Genomic DNA, 15,632 nt, shown 5'->3' with positions numbered 1-15,632 from the left:
ACAGTAAAACACAGTATAACACAGTGAAACACAGTGAAACACAGTAAAACACAGTGAAACACAGTGAAACACAGTAAAACACAGTGAAACACAGTGAAACACAGTGAAACACAGTAAAACACAGTGAAACACAGTGAAACACAGTGAAACACAGTAAAACACAGTGAAACACAGTGAAACACAGTGAAACACAGTGAAACAGTGAAACACAGTGAAACACAGTAAAACACAGTGAAACACAGTGAAACACAGTAAAACACAGTAAAACACAGTGAAACACAGTAAAACACAGTGAAACATGTTAAAACACAGTAAAACACAGTAAAACACAGTAAAACACAGTGAAACACAGTGAAACACAGTAAAACACAGTGAAACACGTTAAAACACAGTAAAACACAGTAAAACACAGTAAAACACAGTGAAACACAGTGAAACACAGTAAAACAGTGAAACACAGTAAAACACAGTGAAACACAGTGAAACAGTGAAACACAGTGAAACACAGTGAAACACAGTGAAACACAGTAAAACACACTAAAACACAGTGAAACACAGTGAAACAGAGTGAAACACAGTAAAACACAGTGAAACACAGTAAAACACAGTAAAACACAGTGAAACAGAGTGAAACACAGTAAAACAGAGTGAAACAGTAAAACAGAGTGAAACACACTAAAACACAGTGAAACACAGTAAAACACACTAAAACACAGTAAAACACAGTGAAACACAGTAAAACACACTAAAACACAGTCAAACACAGTCAAACACACTAAAACACAGTGAAACAGAGTAAAACACACTAAAACACACTAAAACACAGTAAAACACAGTGAAACACAGTGAAACACACTAAAACACAGTGAAACACACTAAAACACACTAAAACACAGTAAAACAGAGTGAAACAGTAAAACAGAGTGAAACACACTAAAACACAGTGAAACACAGTAAAACACACTAAAACACAGTGAAACACAGTGAAACACAGTAAAACACACTAAAACACACTAAAACACAGTGAAACACACTAAAACACAGTAAAACAGAGTGAAACACAGTAAAACACAGTGAAATAGAGTAAAACACACTAAAACACAGTAAAACACACTAAAACAGTAAAACACAGTGAAACACACTAAAACACAGTAAAACACAGTGAAACACAGTAAAACACAGTAAAACACAGTGAAACACACTAAAACACAGTAAAACACAGTGAAACACAGTAAAACACAGTAAAAACACAGTGAAACACAGTGAAACGCAGTAAAACACAGTAAAACACAGTGAAACACAGTAAAACACACTAAAACACACTAAAACACAGTGAAACACACTAAAACACATTAAAACACAGTGAAACACACTAAAACACAGTAAAACAGAGTGAAACAGTAAAACACAGTGAAACACACTAAAACACAGTGAAACACAGTAAAACACACTAAAACACACTAAAACACAGTGAAACACACTAAAACACAGTAAAACAGAGTGAAACACAGTAAAACACAGTGAAATAGAGTAAAATAGAGTAAAACACACTAAAACACAGTAAAACACACTAAAACAGTAAAACACAGTGAAACACACTAAAACACAGTAAAACACAGTGAAACACAGTAAAACACAGTAAAACACAGTGAAACACACTAAAACACAGTAAAGTACAGTGAAACACAGTAAAACACACTAAAACACAGTAAAACACACTAAAACACAGTAAAACAGTGAAACACAGTAAAACACAGTAAAAACACAGTGAAACACAGTGAAACACAGTAAAACAGTGAAACACAGTAAAACACAGTGAAACACAGTGAAACACAGTGAAACAGTGAAACACAGTGAAACACAGTGAAACACACTAAAACACAGTGAAACACAGTAAAACACAGTGAAACACACTAAAACACAGTGAAACACATTAAAACACAGTGAAACACACTAAAACACACTAAAACACAGTAAAACAGAGTGAAACAGTAAAACAGAGTGAAACACACTAAAACACAGTGAAACACAGTAAAACACAGTAAAACACAGTGAAACACACTAAAACACAGTGAAACACACTAAAACACACTAAAACACAGTAAAACAGAGTGAAACACAGTGAAATAGAGTAAAACACACTAAAACACAGTAAAACACACTAAAACAGTAAAACACAGTGAAACACACTAAAACACAGTAAAACACAGTGAAACACAGTAAAACACACTAAAACACAGTAAAACACACTAAAACACAGTGAAACACACTAAAACACACCAAAACACAGTAAAACACAGTGAAACACATTAAAACACAGTAAAACACAGTGAAACACACTAAAACACAGTAAAACACAGTGAAACACACTAAAACACACCAAAACACAGTAAAACACAGTGAAACACATTAAAACACAGTGAAACACAGTAAAACACAGTAAAACACAGTGAAACACACTAAAACACAGTGAAACACACTAAAACACACTAAAACACAGTAAAACACAGTAAAACACAGTGAAATAGAGTAAAACACACTAAAACACAGTAAAACACACTAAAACAGTAAAACACAGTGAAACACACTAAAACACAGTAAAACACAGTGAAACACACTAAAACACAGTAAAACACAGTGAAACACAGTAAAACACACTAAAACACAGTAAAACACACTAAAACAGTAAAACACAGTGAAACACATTAAAACACAGTAAAACACAGTGAAACACACTAAAACACAGTAAAACACACTAAAACACAGTAAAACACAGTGAAACACACTAAAACACACCAAAACACAGTAAAACACAGTGAAACACATTAAAACACAGTGAAACACAGTAAAACACAGTAAAACACAGTAAAACACAGTGAAACACATTAAAACACAGTGAAACACAGTAAAACACAGTAAAACACAGTGAAACACACTAAAACACAGTAAAACACAGTGAAACACATTAAAACACAGTGAAACACAGTAAAACACATTAAAACACATTAAAACACAGTAAAACACAGTAAAACACACTAAAACACAGTGAAACACACTAAAACACAGTAAAACACAGTAAAACACAGTGAAACACATTAAAACACAGTAAAACACAGTAAAACACAGTGAAACTGTCCGCTGCTTCCGGAGACCCCTGAGCTAACCAGGCCCGAAAGGCCTCCTTCTTCAGCTTGACGGCTGCCCTCCCCCCCGGCGTCCACCACCAGGTTCTCGGGTTGCCGCCACAACTGGCACCGATGACCTTCTGACCACAACTCTTAGCGGCTGCGTCCACAATAGAGGCTTTGAACATTGTCCACTCGGCTTCCATGCCCCCAACCTCCCTCGGGATGCATGAGAAGTTCTTCCGGGGGTGAGAGTTGAAGACTTCCCGGATAGGTTCCTCAGCCAGACGTTCCCAGTTTACACTCACTACACGTTTGGGCTTGTCAGGTCTTTCCAGCCGAGTCCCCCACCATCTGATCCAACTCATCACCAGGTGGTGATCAGCTGACAGCTCTGCTCCTCTCTTCACCTGAGTCTCCAAGACATACGGCCGCAGATCCGATGATACGACTCCAAAGTCGATCATCGATCTCCGGCCTAAGGTGTTCTGGTACCAGGTACACTTATGAGCCGCCTTATGCTCCAACATGGTGTTTGTTATGGCCAAACCGTGACCAGCACAGAAGTCCAATAACAAAACATCACTCGGGTTCAGATCGGGCAGGCCGTTCCTCCCAATCACCCCCCCGCCAGGTTTCTCCGTCGTTGCCCACATGAGCATTGAAGTCCCCCAGGAGAACTATGGAGTCTGCAGGTGGTGCCCTTTCCAGGACTGCCCCCACCACCTCCAAGAAGGCTGGGTAGTCTGAGCTGCCTTTTGTTGCATAAGCACAAACAACAGTCAAAGTCTTCCTCCCTGCAACCCGGAGGCGCATGGAGGTGACTCTCTCGTTCTCGGGGGAGAACTCCAACACATCGGCGCTCAGCCTGTCAGTTTGTTATAAATTTAAATGATGAGTCTTTCTGCTCGTTCATATCTGCAGAGCTCCATCAGGTTAAACTAAATGCTTCCTCTGTTCTCGTCTCTTATTGATCCTGTGACATCCGTTTTCTGAGTAGCTGGTGTTTTATCATATAATGCTCGTCAGGGTTTTGGATGAATTGGGTTTGTTGGGTTGTTGGGTTTGTTGGTTTGTTGGTTTGTTGGGTTTGTTGGGTTTGTTGGGTTTGTTGGTTTGTTGGTTTGTTGGGTTTGTTGGGTTTGTTGGGTTTGTTGGTTTGTTGGGTTTGTTGGTTTGTTGGTTTGTTGGGTTTGTTGGGTTTGTTGGGTTTGTTGGTTTGTTGGTTTGTTGGGTTTGTTGGGTTTGTTGGTTTGTTGGGTTTGTTGGGTTTGTTGGGTTGTTGGGTTTGTTGGTTTGTTGGTTTGTTGGTTTGTTGGTTTGTTGGGTTTGTTGGTTTGTTGGTTTGTTGGTTTGTTGGGTTTGTTGGGTTTGTTGGGTTGTTGGTTTGTTGGGTTTGTTGGGTTTGTTGGGTTTGTTGGTTTGTTGGTTTGTTGGGTTTGTTGGGTTTGTTGGTTTGTTGGTTTGTTGGTTTGTTGGGTTTGTTGGGTTTGTTGGGTTGTTGGTTTGTTGGGTTTGTTGGGTTTGTTGGTTTGTTGGTTTGTTGGTTTGTTGGGTTTGTTGGGTTTGTTGGGTTGTTGGTTTGTTGGGTTTGTTGGTTTGTTGGGTTTGTTGGTTTGTTGGTTTGTTGGGTTTGTTGGGTTGTTGGGTTGTTGGGTTTGTTGGTTTGTTGGTTTGTTGGGTTTGTTGGGTTGTTGGGTTGTTGGGTTTGAGGTCAGCGGTCTCATCCTCAGGTGTTAATCAGGTCAGAGACTGAAAGCAGGTCAACATTAGCTCATTCAATCACTCACCTTTATTTTCTTGTCAAAATTTGTATGATTTTTATCTTATTGTTAAATCCTGAAGCAAAGCAGCCAGAAAAAGGTTTTACAGTTAATTTCTCTTTAATTCTTAATGATTATTACAAGTATTTCAGTCTTACAGGAGGACCATAAGAAGACCTTGTTACGTGTCAATATAAAGTTCTGTTTGTCAGACACTCAGATAAATGTGAAGTATGACTCATCAGTGGTATCTGAACTCCGTGAAATGGAAAAAGTCTGCAGCTCAAATTGATATAAAGCAGCTGTTCGAATGTTTGTGATAAATAAACATTTTACAGAAGATGAACTGAAACAGTCATCTTCAAAGTGTTTGACGGATGGACCAGTGATGAGTGAAGTTTATAAAAGTAATCTTCAATGAAAACAAATGTTTAAATATGATCATCTGAGATGAGATGAACTTCTACAGCAGCTGAGCGATCGGAGCTCCGACACAAGCAAAAGTTACAAACAAATTAGCAGAACAGAACAGAACAGAACGGAACAGAACAGAACAGAACAGAACAGAACGGAACGGAACGGAACGGAACAGAACAGAACAGAACAGAACGGAACAGAACGGAACGGAACGGAACGGAACGGAACGGAACGGAACGGAACGGAACGGAACGGAACGGAACAGAACAGAACAGAACAGAACAGAACAGAACAGAACAGCACTGTAGCAGGCTGACAAAGAGTCCCAGTTCTGTTGAGTCCTCTATTCCTTCAGCTCTCAGCAGTAATGACTTCATTAACTTCTTTACTAATAAAATTCTTACTATCAGGGAGAGAATCGGGCCGACCCTTCCTGACACCATCACTGATGTGTTGCTAAGCAACAGCAGCCCTGAAAGCAACTGTAGGACCAGATGCCTGGTTCTGTTAACAGATGCTCCGCCCACCGCTGATCCTGGTTCTGTTAACAGATGCTCCGCCCACCGCTGATCCTGGTTCTGTTAACAGATGTTCTATCTGACATCTCTCAGTGGATGTCCTCACACCACCTGGAAATCAACCTCCACAAGACCGAACTGCTCTTCCTTCCAGGGAAAGACTGTCCCACCCTCGACCTGACTACTACCTTCGACAACTCTGTTATCCCGACCCTGACTGATAAGAACCTCGGAGACACTCCACAGTCAACTCTCTCTTACTGCCAACATCACTGCAACAACACGTTCCTGTAGATACATGCTGCACAACATCAGGAGAATACGTCCTCTTCTCACTCAGAAGGAGGTGCAGGTTCTGGTCCAGGTTCTGGTCATCTCACATCTAGACTACTGTAACTCCCTCCTGGCAGGTCTACCTGTTAGTACCATCCGACCTCTGCAGCTCATCCAGAATGCAACAGCTCGACTGGTCTTTAACCTCCGAAATACACTCACACTCCTCCTCCTCCTCCTTCTCCTCCTCCTCCTCCTTCACCTTGAACAGTTGAACTTTAGTATCTTAAAATAGAACTTACTGATAGAACTTTGTAGTTTGGCTTTCTGGAAGAAAATTATATTTTCTTTATTGTTGTTGTTCTGGTTTTGTACCCTCATGGTTGAAATGAACTTATTGTAAGTTGCTTTGGATAAAAGAGTCAGATAAATGAAATGTAATGTAGTGTAGGGCTTTGTAAGTCATCAAGAGAATTTTAAATTCTATTCTTGATTTCACAGGAAGTCAGTGAAGAGAAGATAAAACTGGAGAAATATGATCTCTCTTGTTAAATCCCGTCAGTACTCTTGCTGCAGTAGTTTGGATCAGCTGCAGGTTTTTAATGAGTAATTTGAACATCCTAACAACAAGGAATTACAATAATCTAGTCTAGAAGTAACAAACGTATGAATGAGTTTTTCTGCGTCACGCTGAGGAAGGATTTTCCTGATTTTATTAATATTACGTAGATGAAAGAAGGCAGTTCTGGAGATTTGCTTTATCTGGTGTCTAAAGGACAAATCCTCATCAAAGATGACTCCAAGGTTCCTCACAGTTTTGCTGGAGGCCAAGACAACGTCATCTAGAGTAACTAAGTGATTACAGAAAGAGTTTCTGAGGTGTTTAGGACCAAGTACAAGAACTTCTGTTTTGTCTGAATTTAGAAGCAGGAAGTTTTTGGTCATCCAGGCCTTTATGTCTTTTAGACAGGCTTCAAGTTTTACTAACTGAAATTCATCATCAGTCAAGATTAAGCTGTTTAGAATAAAATGAAAATGTGAACATTTGATGCAAACCACTTTGGTTCCAGTTCAATAATATAATCCAGTCCATGTGTCACACTTTTTTTATTTCTATATATTTCTTACAGATGTCTGAGGGTGCTACGAGGACGGACTCCTTCAGGACCATCTGCTCCTGTTTTTGTGTTTTGTGATAAGAGTGCATCTTCTATGATCTGCTTGTTAACCACAAAGAGTGGGAGAGACATGAAGTTGAACTGTAAGAGCCAGGTCCTTTTCTACTCCTGGACACTGGCCAGGTGCTCCCAGTTGCATGGATTAGCCCCGCCCACCAAGTACCTGCAAGAAAAACCCAGACAGAGGAAAAACCCAGACAGAGGAAAAACCCAGAAGGTCTGGTGTGGTCAGAAGGGTCATCACAGGGTTCTGTCAGCAGAAACACTCTATTCAATCATATAGGCAGAATTGAATGTATATTAGACCCTTTATTTCTTAATTCAAGTTTATTGTTGGATTTTTGTTTTGTTTGTTTTGTTTTTTTATCTTTTCTAATTGTAAAATTCCCAGTGAAGTTTGCTATTATTTGGTACCATAAAGGTCATTGATAAACTGTAAGTCAACCTCTATCACATGTCTTTTTCTTTGTTAGATGACCACATTTGAAGGATCGTTGCATTTAATCTGATTTTGGTTCACCCTATTTCTGGCTTGTTCTTTGGTTAATTAAACTAAAAGACCCTCTACGTGTTCTTTTATCCAGTTTTTCATTAAGTAAATGTTTATTTACTCCGGTGGATTTCCGATTTAAATGCTCTTGTGCATTTTAAGAGTCATGTCGAATGTATACAAAGCACCTCGCCTGTTTGCCGAACCTCTGGTTTCTGGTTTGTGAACGTTATGAATCCTCCAGTTCAGATTCTGTCCGTCACCATCTTGATAGTTCGGAGCGGTTTGGAGCAGGAAGTGACCATATTTGGACGAGCTGGGGGAGGAGCCAGTGGTGGATCGGACCGATCTGATTGGAAACCTGACGATACTACGTCCCGCCCACCGATAGCTGTAACCTGACTGCACCACAGGCCTGTCAATCAAGGAGGCTTTTTGGAGCCGACCTCTAGTGGTACTCGCTGGTATTGCAGCTGAAGACACTTCTGGATCAGAACCATTTTACAGACCTGAAGCTACGAACTCTTTTATATCCAGTCTATCCTCCAAATATTCAGCTTCTATAAAAAAAAAGAAAAAAAAAATCATCTTTAGGAACAGTGTATGTTTTCTACTTAATAAAACCAGCTGCCATATTGTATAAAACAAGGTGAGCAGCAGAAACATCAACATGTTTAACACCATTTCTCTGATTCTATGTAAGTTTGACCACTTATGATTCTGAAAGTTTCTTCTGAGACTTCAGAGACCGACTGTGTTCTCCTAATAAACATCTTCAGTGTAATTTCTAAAGTATTTTCAGACGGGTAATTCTCTCCTACCTCGAAGTTGACAGCGAGCGGCCTCCTCTTCCTCCCTGACTCATTTCACCCCCTGCTCCTCTCCGCAAACTATCTCAGCAATCTCAATTACATTTACCCACTTCAATAAACGCATCAGAGAACGGATTGCAGTCTTAATCAACAACTTCCTTCACGTAGATACATTCAGTTTGCTCTCCGTCCTGATTCCATCCATCAGCCTCCAACGTTCCTCTTTGTCCGCTGAGCTGCAATCATCTCTCTCCCAGCATGCCTTTGTTCTAAAGGTCCGTCCTTATCAGCTCCTTTAAATGTCCCTCTCATGTCCAGCTGATGAGACCGAGGACCTGCTGACAGCGAGGATGGTGACATCAGCTCAAAACAACAGCCTGACAGAGGACGTTTGTTTGAGGTAAATCCTGAAGATTCCCTCCTCTGTGAGATGTGACCAACTCGTTAACACATGTGAATGTGATGCAAAGATGTTATTTGTCCTCGTCTCTGTCGAGTCCACGGAGGTCTTTGTTCTGGTTGAAGTCATTAAACAGACAAGCACAAACTCAAAGTCAGGGAGTCCGAGAAATAACTTGTCTCATACAAATACCAACGAGTTCTCACTGAGCAGCTTTTTTTTATCAAACTGAAGCTGATATTTCATTTTATTGATTACATACAGAATGTTAGCTTAGCTTAGTCTCAGTGTTGCTGTTCTCACCTGACCCCACAGACTGGATATAAAAGAGTTCATAGCTTCAGGTCTGTAAGATGGTTCTGATCCAGAAGTGTCTTCAGCTGCAATACCAGCGAGTGCCACTAGAGGTCGGCTCCAAAAAGCCTCCGGCTCCATAGACTCCCATTCAACTTCTCTCATCAAATCCAAAGTGAATAAAATGTGTCCATCAGTTATCTCGGTGTTGTTAGCTAAAGTCACTCCTTCTTATTAGTTTTCTGGAGGTCCATCTGAAAATAATCCCTCATTCATTAGAAAAGAAGATTCAAGAAGACCTGTTTTTGGGGGCGTGTCTGTTTGATTGACAGGCCTGTGGTGCAGTCAGGTTACAGCTATCGGTGGGCGGGACGTAGTATCGTCAGGTTTCCGATCAGATCAGTTAGATCCACCGCTGGCTCCTCCCCCAGCTCGTCCAAATATGGTCACTTCCTGCTCCAAACCGCTCCGAACGATCAAGATGGTGACGGACAGAATCTGAACTGGAGGATTCATAACGTTCACAAACCAACGATGACATTCAACTTTATTTATATAGCGCCAAATCACAATACAGGTTATTTCATGGCACTTAACACATTAAAGTCTTTACAGCAAGACTTTACAATATTATACAGAGAAACCAACAATTCAACAATTCCCACATAAGCTAGGAGGGAAAAAACTCCTCTTTAAGGGAGAAAAACCTCCAACATGGATGGACATCACTGATGGTTGATAGTTGGTCACAACCCACATATGTCAGAAGAAGTCAGGAGATGTTAAGTGAGGTCTGGTGGAGGTCGGGGTGGAACGATGGGTCAACAAAAGATCAGTCAATGATTCTTTTAACTGTGAACACAGACAATAAGACGAAACAGCATGTTTATTATAGTAACTGTGATTGTAACTTTACCTCGTGTGAAGGTGATTATGATGATATCTCCATCTCCAGCAGCGGTGTGAGAGGAGCAGACACACTCACCTCGTCACTCAGTTGATTGATGAATTGTTTGTTAACTTTTTGCAACCTGTCTTTAACTCTTACTTCCTAACAACCACCAAGAGGTGTGTGGTGAGGCTGCATCGATCGTGTGTTGATAATCCTGCCGAGCAGCTCGGTGCTGCAGAACGCAGCTTCACTTGTTTAACCGACTGTGTCCAAGTGGTGCAACTGGAGTCTAACAGCATCTCATGAGGGAGTTTCAGACTGGGAGGCTCACGTGTTCATGAGTCACACTGAACTGTATGAGGAGGTGAAATAACTCCTGATTTTACCCTCACAGATGACCCTCAGACCTGAGTTTAAGCAGGATAGATGATTAAAAACACACACAACACCAGTAAACCATCATGACAGTGTGACATCACAAACATGTGGGCGTCATTTCCCTCCACCTCTGAGCTCCAACATGGAGCGATGCATCGGCTCCAGTCCTGCAGAGGTTAGCCACCTCCTAAATCAAACCGGCTCCCAGCCGCTCCGCGTGAAGCCGAGGGATCGTTCATGTGCTCTGGAGATGAAGTCCAATACATGCAGGATTAAAGCAGGCAGACACGGCTCGGTTCAATTTATACACAACCATAAAACACACAGTCCACTTCAACGTCCTGATCTGCACCCCATAAACAATACCCATAAACATCTGTTTACATATGCAGGTCTGTTTATGAACATCTGTCTACATATACAGGTCTGTTTATGAACATCTGTTTAAATATACAGGTCTGTGTTCCTGGGCTTCTTTTATAAATGCCTTTATGTTGGTCACATTTTCATACATGAAGCATGACGTGGAAAAAATATTTTGGATGTAAAAACAGCGACACAGACGAGATTGTTGTTAAATTGGTAAACTGCTCTCAGACCACAAAAGCTATTTTTGAAACATTTGGGTTTTTAATTAATTGTCCATTAATTAGTAATTAGTAGAATGTCTAATGTATTATATTTTCTATGAACCACAGACTGTTTCTAAAAGAGTTCATAGCTTCAGGTCTGTAAGATGGTTCTGATCCAGAAGTGTCTTCAGCTGCAATACCAGCGAGTGCCACTAGAGGTCGGCTCCAAAAAGCCTCCGGCTCCATAGACTCCCATTCAACTTCTCTCATCAAATCCAAAGTGAATAAAATGTGTCCATCAGTTATCTCGGTGTTGTTAGCTAAAGTCACTCCTTCTTATTAGTTTTCTGGAGGTCCATCTGAAAATAATCCCTCATTCATTAGAAAAGAAGATTCAAGAAGACCTGTTTTTGGGGGCGTGTCTGTTTGATTGACAGGCCTGTGGTGCAGTCAGGTTACAGCTATCGGTGGGCGGGACGTAGTATCGTCAGGTTTCCAATCAGATCGGTCAGATCCACATCTGGCTCCTCCCCCAGCTCGTCCAAATATGGTCACTTCCTGCTCCAAACTAGCAAGATGGTGACGGACAGAATCTGAACTGGAGGATTCATAACGTTCACAAACCAATGATGACATCACTGATGGTTGATGACATCACTGCTGGATGATGACATCACTGAATGAGAGGTGGTGATGAGAGAAGCTGCTGCTGGTTTCTGTTTCTGAATCTGAGCATGAAAAACTGAGCTTTAGTTTTTGTTCTGTATTTAACATTTTTTCTCTGTTAGGTGTGTCTATATACACTGCTCCAAAAAAATTAATGGAACACTTAAACAACACATCCTAGATCTCAATGAATGAAATGTTCCAGTTCAAATCTTGATTCATTACATAGTGGAATGTGTTGAGAACAAAATAACATAAGAATGATCAATGGAAATCAGAATCATTATCCATGGAGGTCTGGATTCAGAATCATACTCCAAATAAAAGTGGAAAAATCAGATCACAGGCTGATCCAACTTCTGTGGAGATTCCTGAAGACAAGTCCAAATGAGTCTCAGTAGTGTGTGTGTCCTCCACGTGCCTGTATCACTCCCTACAACGCCTGGGCATGCTCCTGATGAGACCACGGATGTTCTCCTGAGGGATCTCCTCCCAGACCTGGATCAAAGCATCGGTCCACTCCCGGACAGTCTGCGGTGGACGTGGCGTCGGCGGACGGAACGAGACACGATGTCCCGGATGTGCTGGATTGGATTCAGGTCTGGAGAACGGGTGGGCCGGTCCGTAGCATCGATGCCTTCATCGTGCAGGAACTGCTGACACACTCCAGCCACATGAGGCCGAGCATTGTCCTGCATCAGAAGAACCCAGGACCCGCTGCACCAGCAGATGGTCTTCAACGGGTCTGAGGATCTCATCCCGGGACCTGATGGCAGTCAGGGTACCTCTGGCTAGCACACGGAGGGCTGCGCTGCCCTCCGAAGAAACGCCTCCCCAGACCGTCGCTGACCCGCCGCCGAACCGGTCCCGCTGGAGGATGTTGCAGGCAGCAGAACGTTCTCCACGGCGTCTCCAGACTCCGTCACGTCTGTCACATGTGCTCAGTGGGAACCTGCTCTCATCCGTGAAGACCACAGGGCGCCGACGGAGAAGCTGCCGATCTCGGTGTTCTCCGGTAAAGTCCGGTCGCCCCGCACGGTGTTGGGCTGTGAGCACAGACCCCACTTGTGGACGTCGGGTCCTCGTACCGCCCTCATGGAGTCTGTTTCTGACAGTTTGAGCAGAAACATGCACATTAGTGGCCTGCTGGAGGTCATTTTGTAGGGCTCTGGCAGCGCTCCTCCTGCTCCTCCTTGCACAAAGGAGCAGATAGCGGTCCCGCTGCCGGGTTGTTGTCCTCCTACGGCCCCCTCCACGTCTCCTGGTGGACCGGCCCGTCTCCCGGTATGTCCTCCTGTCTTGATAATTGCCTCATTTCCACCTGTTTGTTCCATTTGTACAACAGCAGGTGAAACTGATCCTCAATCAGTGTTGATCCGAACTGGACAGCTTGATTTCACAGAAGTGGGATTGATTGGAGTTACATTGACTTGTTTAAGTGGTCCCTTTATTTTTTGCAGCAGTGTATATAGAGACACCGAACAAGAATTTTTTTTTAAATTTGATTGACGGCCACTGACCAGCAGGGGGCAGTCTGTAGCCGTAATGAGAGGAGGGAGTCACCACTGAAGTTGCTTCAATAAACTCCCCCAAAGATTTCTTAGTAAAAACATGATGCTGGTGATGATCTTATGACGTAAATTTAAATTAAAAGTAAAAACAATCCAAAACTTTTCTTTTGAGAAAATAACTTTACTGTTTTTATCTTCTCTCCTTTTATTTGCATTGTTGAAGATGAAGATGAAGATAAACTTTTGACGGTGTTTAAAAATTAAATAAAGTTCACACAGTTCTTCACAGCAGCAGCATCGAGGACAGCAATAAAAAGCTCCTCCAGATACACTTATTTAAGTTTATACTTTTCCCTCCATCCTGTGTTCCTCTAATCTGTGGCCCTGCAGCAGCTGCGTCTGCAGTTCCCCCAGCAGCAGATAGAGGGCAGCACCGCTCTCTGCATGCTGCAGCCATCAGTTCTCCGGCAGAGGACACAGATGTGAATGTACGAGGACATCATGTTCTGGACACTGTGTTGTTGTTGTTGAACATACGTTCACAAAGAAAAGACTGAAGTGGACACACTCACACACACACTCACAGACACACACACACACACTCACACACACACACACACACACACACACACACACACACACACACACACACACACACACACACACACACACACACACAGACACACACACTCACGGACACACACACACTCACAGACACACACAGACCCACACACACACACTCACAGACACACACACACACACACACACACACACACACACAGACACACACACTCACACACACACACACACACACACACACACACACACACACACACAGACACACACACACACACACACACACACACACACACACACACACTCACACACACACACAGACACACACACTCACGGACACACACACTCACAGACACACACACACACACACACACACACACAGACACACACACACACAGACACACACACACACTCACACACACACACACACACACACAGTGTTTAAGACTTATTAAATCCGTTTTTTTTCTATTTTGATCCATTTCCAGATTTTTCTGACATTTTCTACAAAGCATTCATGTTGTTTTAAGTTTTACATACAAACAGGAAGTGAACAATCAGCTGAGTCTGCAGCTTTAAGAATGAGGAGCAGCAGATCGAGTCAGAGACGAGAGACAGATATTGTCCTGGAGACGTTAGACAGAGCAGAGACGGGATGGATGTTAATATTAATATTAATATTTCTGTACTGTAACGTCATTGTAATTATATTTCTTCATAATTTTATTTTATCATCGAAACTACTACTACCGCTCCTTGTGGTTGAATATAGTTTGAATTCTCTTCTGTCTGTAAAACTCTTTGAATTGTGCTTGTATGAATAAAGTTTCCTCTCCAGTTCCTCCTCCTCTTCCTCAGTGTTTCCTCCTCCTCTTCCTCACAGCTCTATGATATCATCATCATACACTCTGATTGACATGAACCTCAGTGATCTGTGTCTCTGTGTTGACTCTGTTTTCCTGCTGTGTCATCCTCATTGGAAACATTGGATTGAGCACCATCATCTGGGTCGGGGCGGGTCGGGGCGGGTCGGGGGTCGGGTCAGGGTTCGGGGGCCGCGTCGGTTCAGGTCGGGGCGGGGCGGGGGCCGGGTCGGGTCAGGGGTCGGGTCGGGGTTCGGGGGCCGCGTCGGTTCGGGTCGGGTCGGGGGCCGGGTCGGGTCGGGTCGGGTCAGGGGTCGGGTCAGGGTTCAGGGGCCGCGTCGGTTCGGGTCGGGTCGGTTCGGGCTATGTTGAGACACAAAGCGTCCACGGTTTGTTCTCAGCAGATTAGAGGATTAGGATTAAATCAGATCTCTGGATACCTGTGGACACGTCCAGCCTGAGGACGAGAGGCAGGAGGAGGTCAGGAAGTAGACACAACGGGAACCTGGTTCAGAGGGACACACACGACAGGGGACACACTGCAGCAGGGGACACACTGCAAAACACTACAAATAAAATCCTCAGCAGTTTCTTCTGGAACTGAAATGTGGGTAAAGAGGAGGACAATAAGACAATAAGACGGAACAAGTGAGGTCAGTTTATCAAATGGACTCTTTGGTTTATTTCATTTAAACATGATTTACAAATCGTCACGTTTTTGTTTACATTTTACACAGCGTAGCAACTTTGTTTCGAAACGGTTTTAAATACGGGATGTTTTAGAGGAGAGGACTAATAAATGAAAGGAGGAGACGTTTGGTAAAGACTGCTGTTCTTAGAGGCTCATTAAAGGGTTAAAGGTGGAGAACAGCCACAGACCTTGTTCGAATTTAAAGAATTATTA

Source organism: Embiotoca jacksoni, unplaced genomic scaffold (assembly GCF_022577435.1).
Source record: "Embiotoca jacksoni isolate LCO1_2020_lvr unplaced genomic scaffold, fEmbJac1.0.p SCAF_80, whole genome shotgun sequence".
NCBI classification, from domain to species: domain Eukaryota; kingdom Metazoa; phylum Chordata; class Actinopteri; family Embiotocidae; genus Embiotoca; species Embiotoca jacksoni.
The sequence above is the reverse complement of the archived record's forward strand: the minus strand, read 5'-3'. Positions refer to the sequence as shown.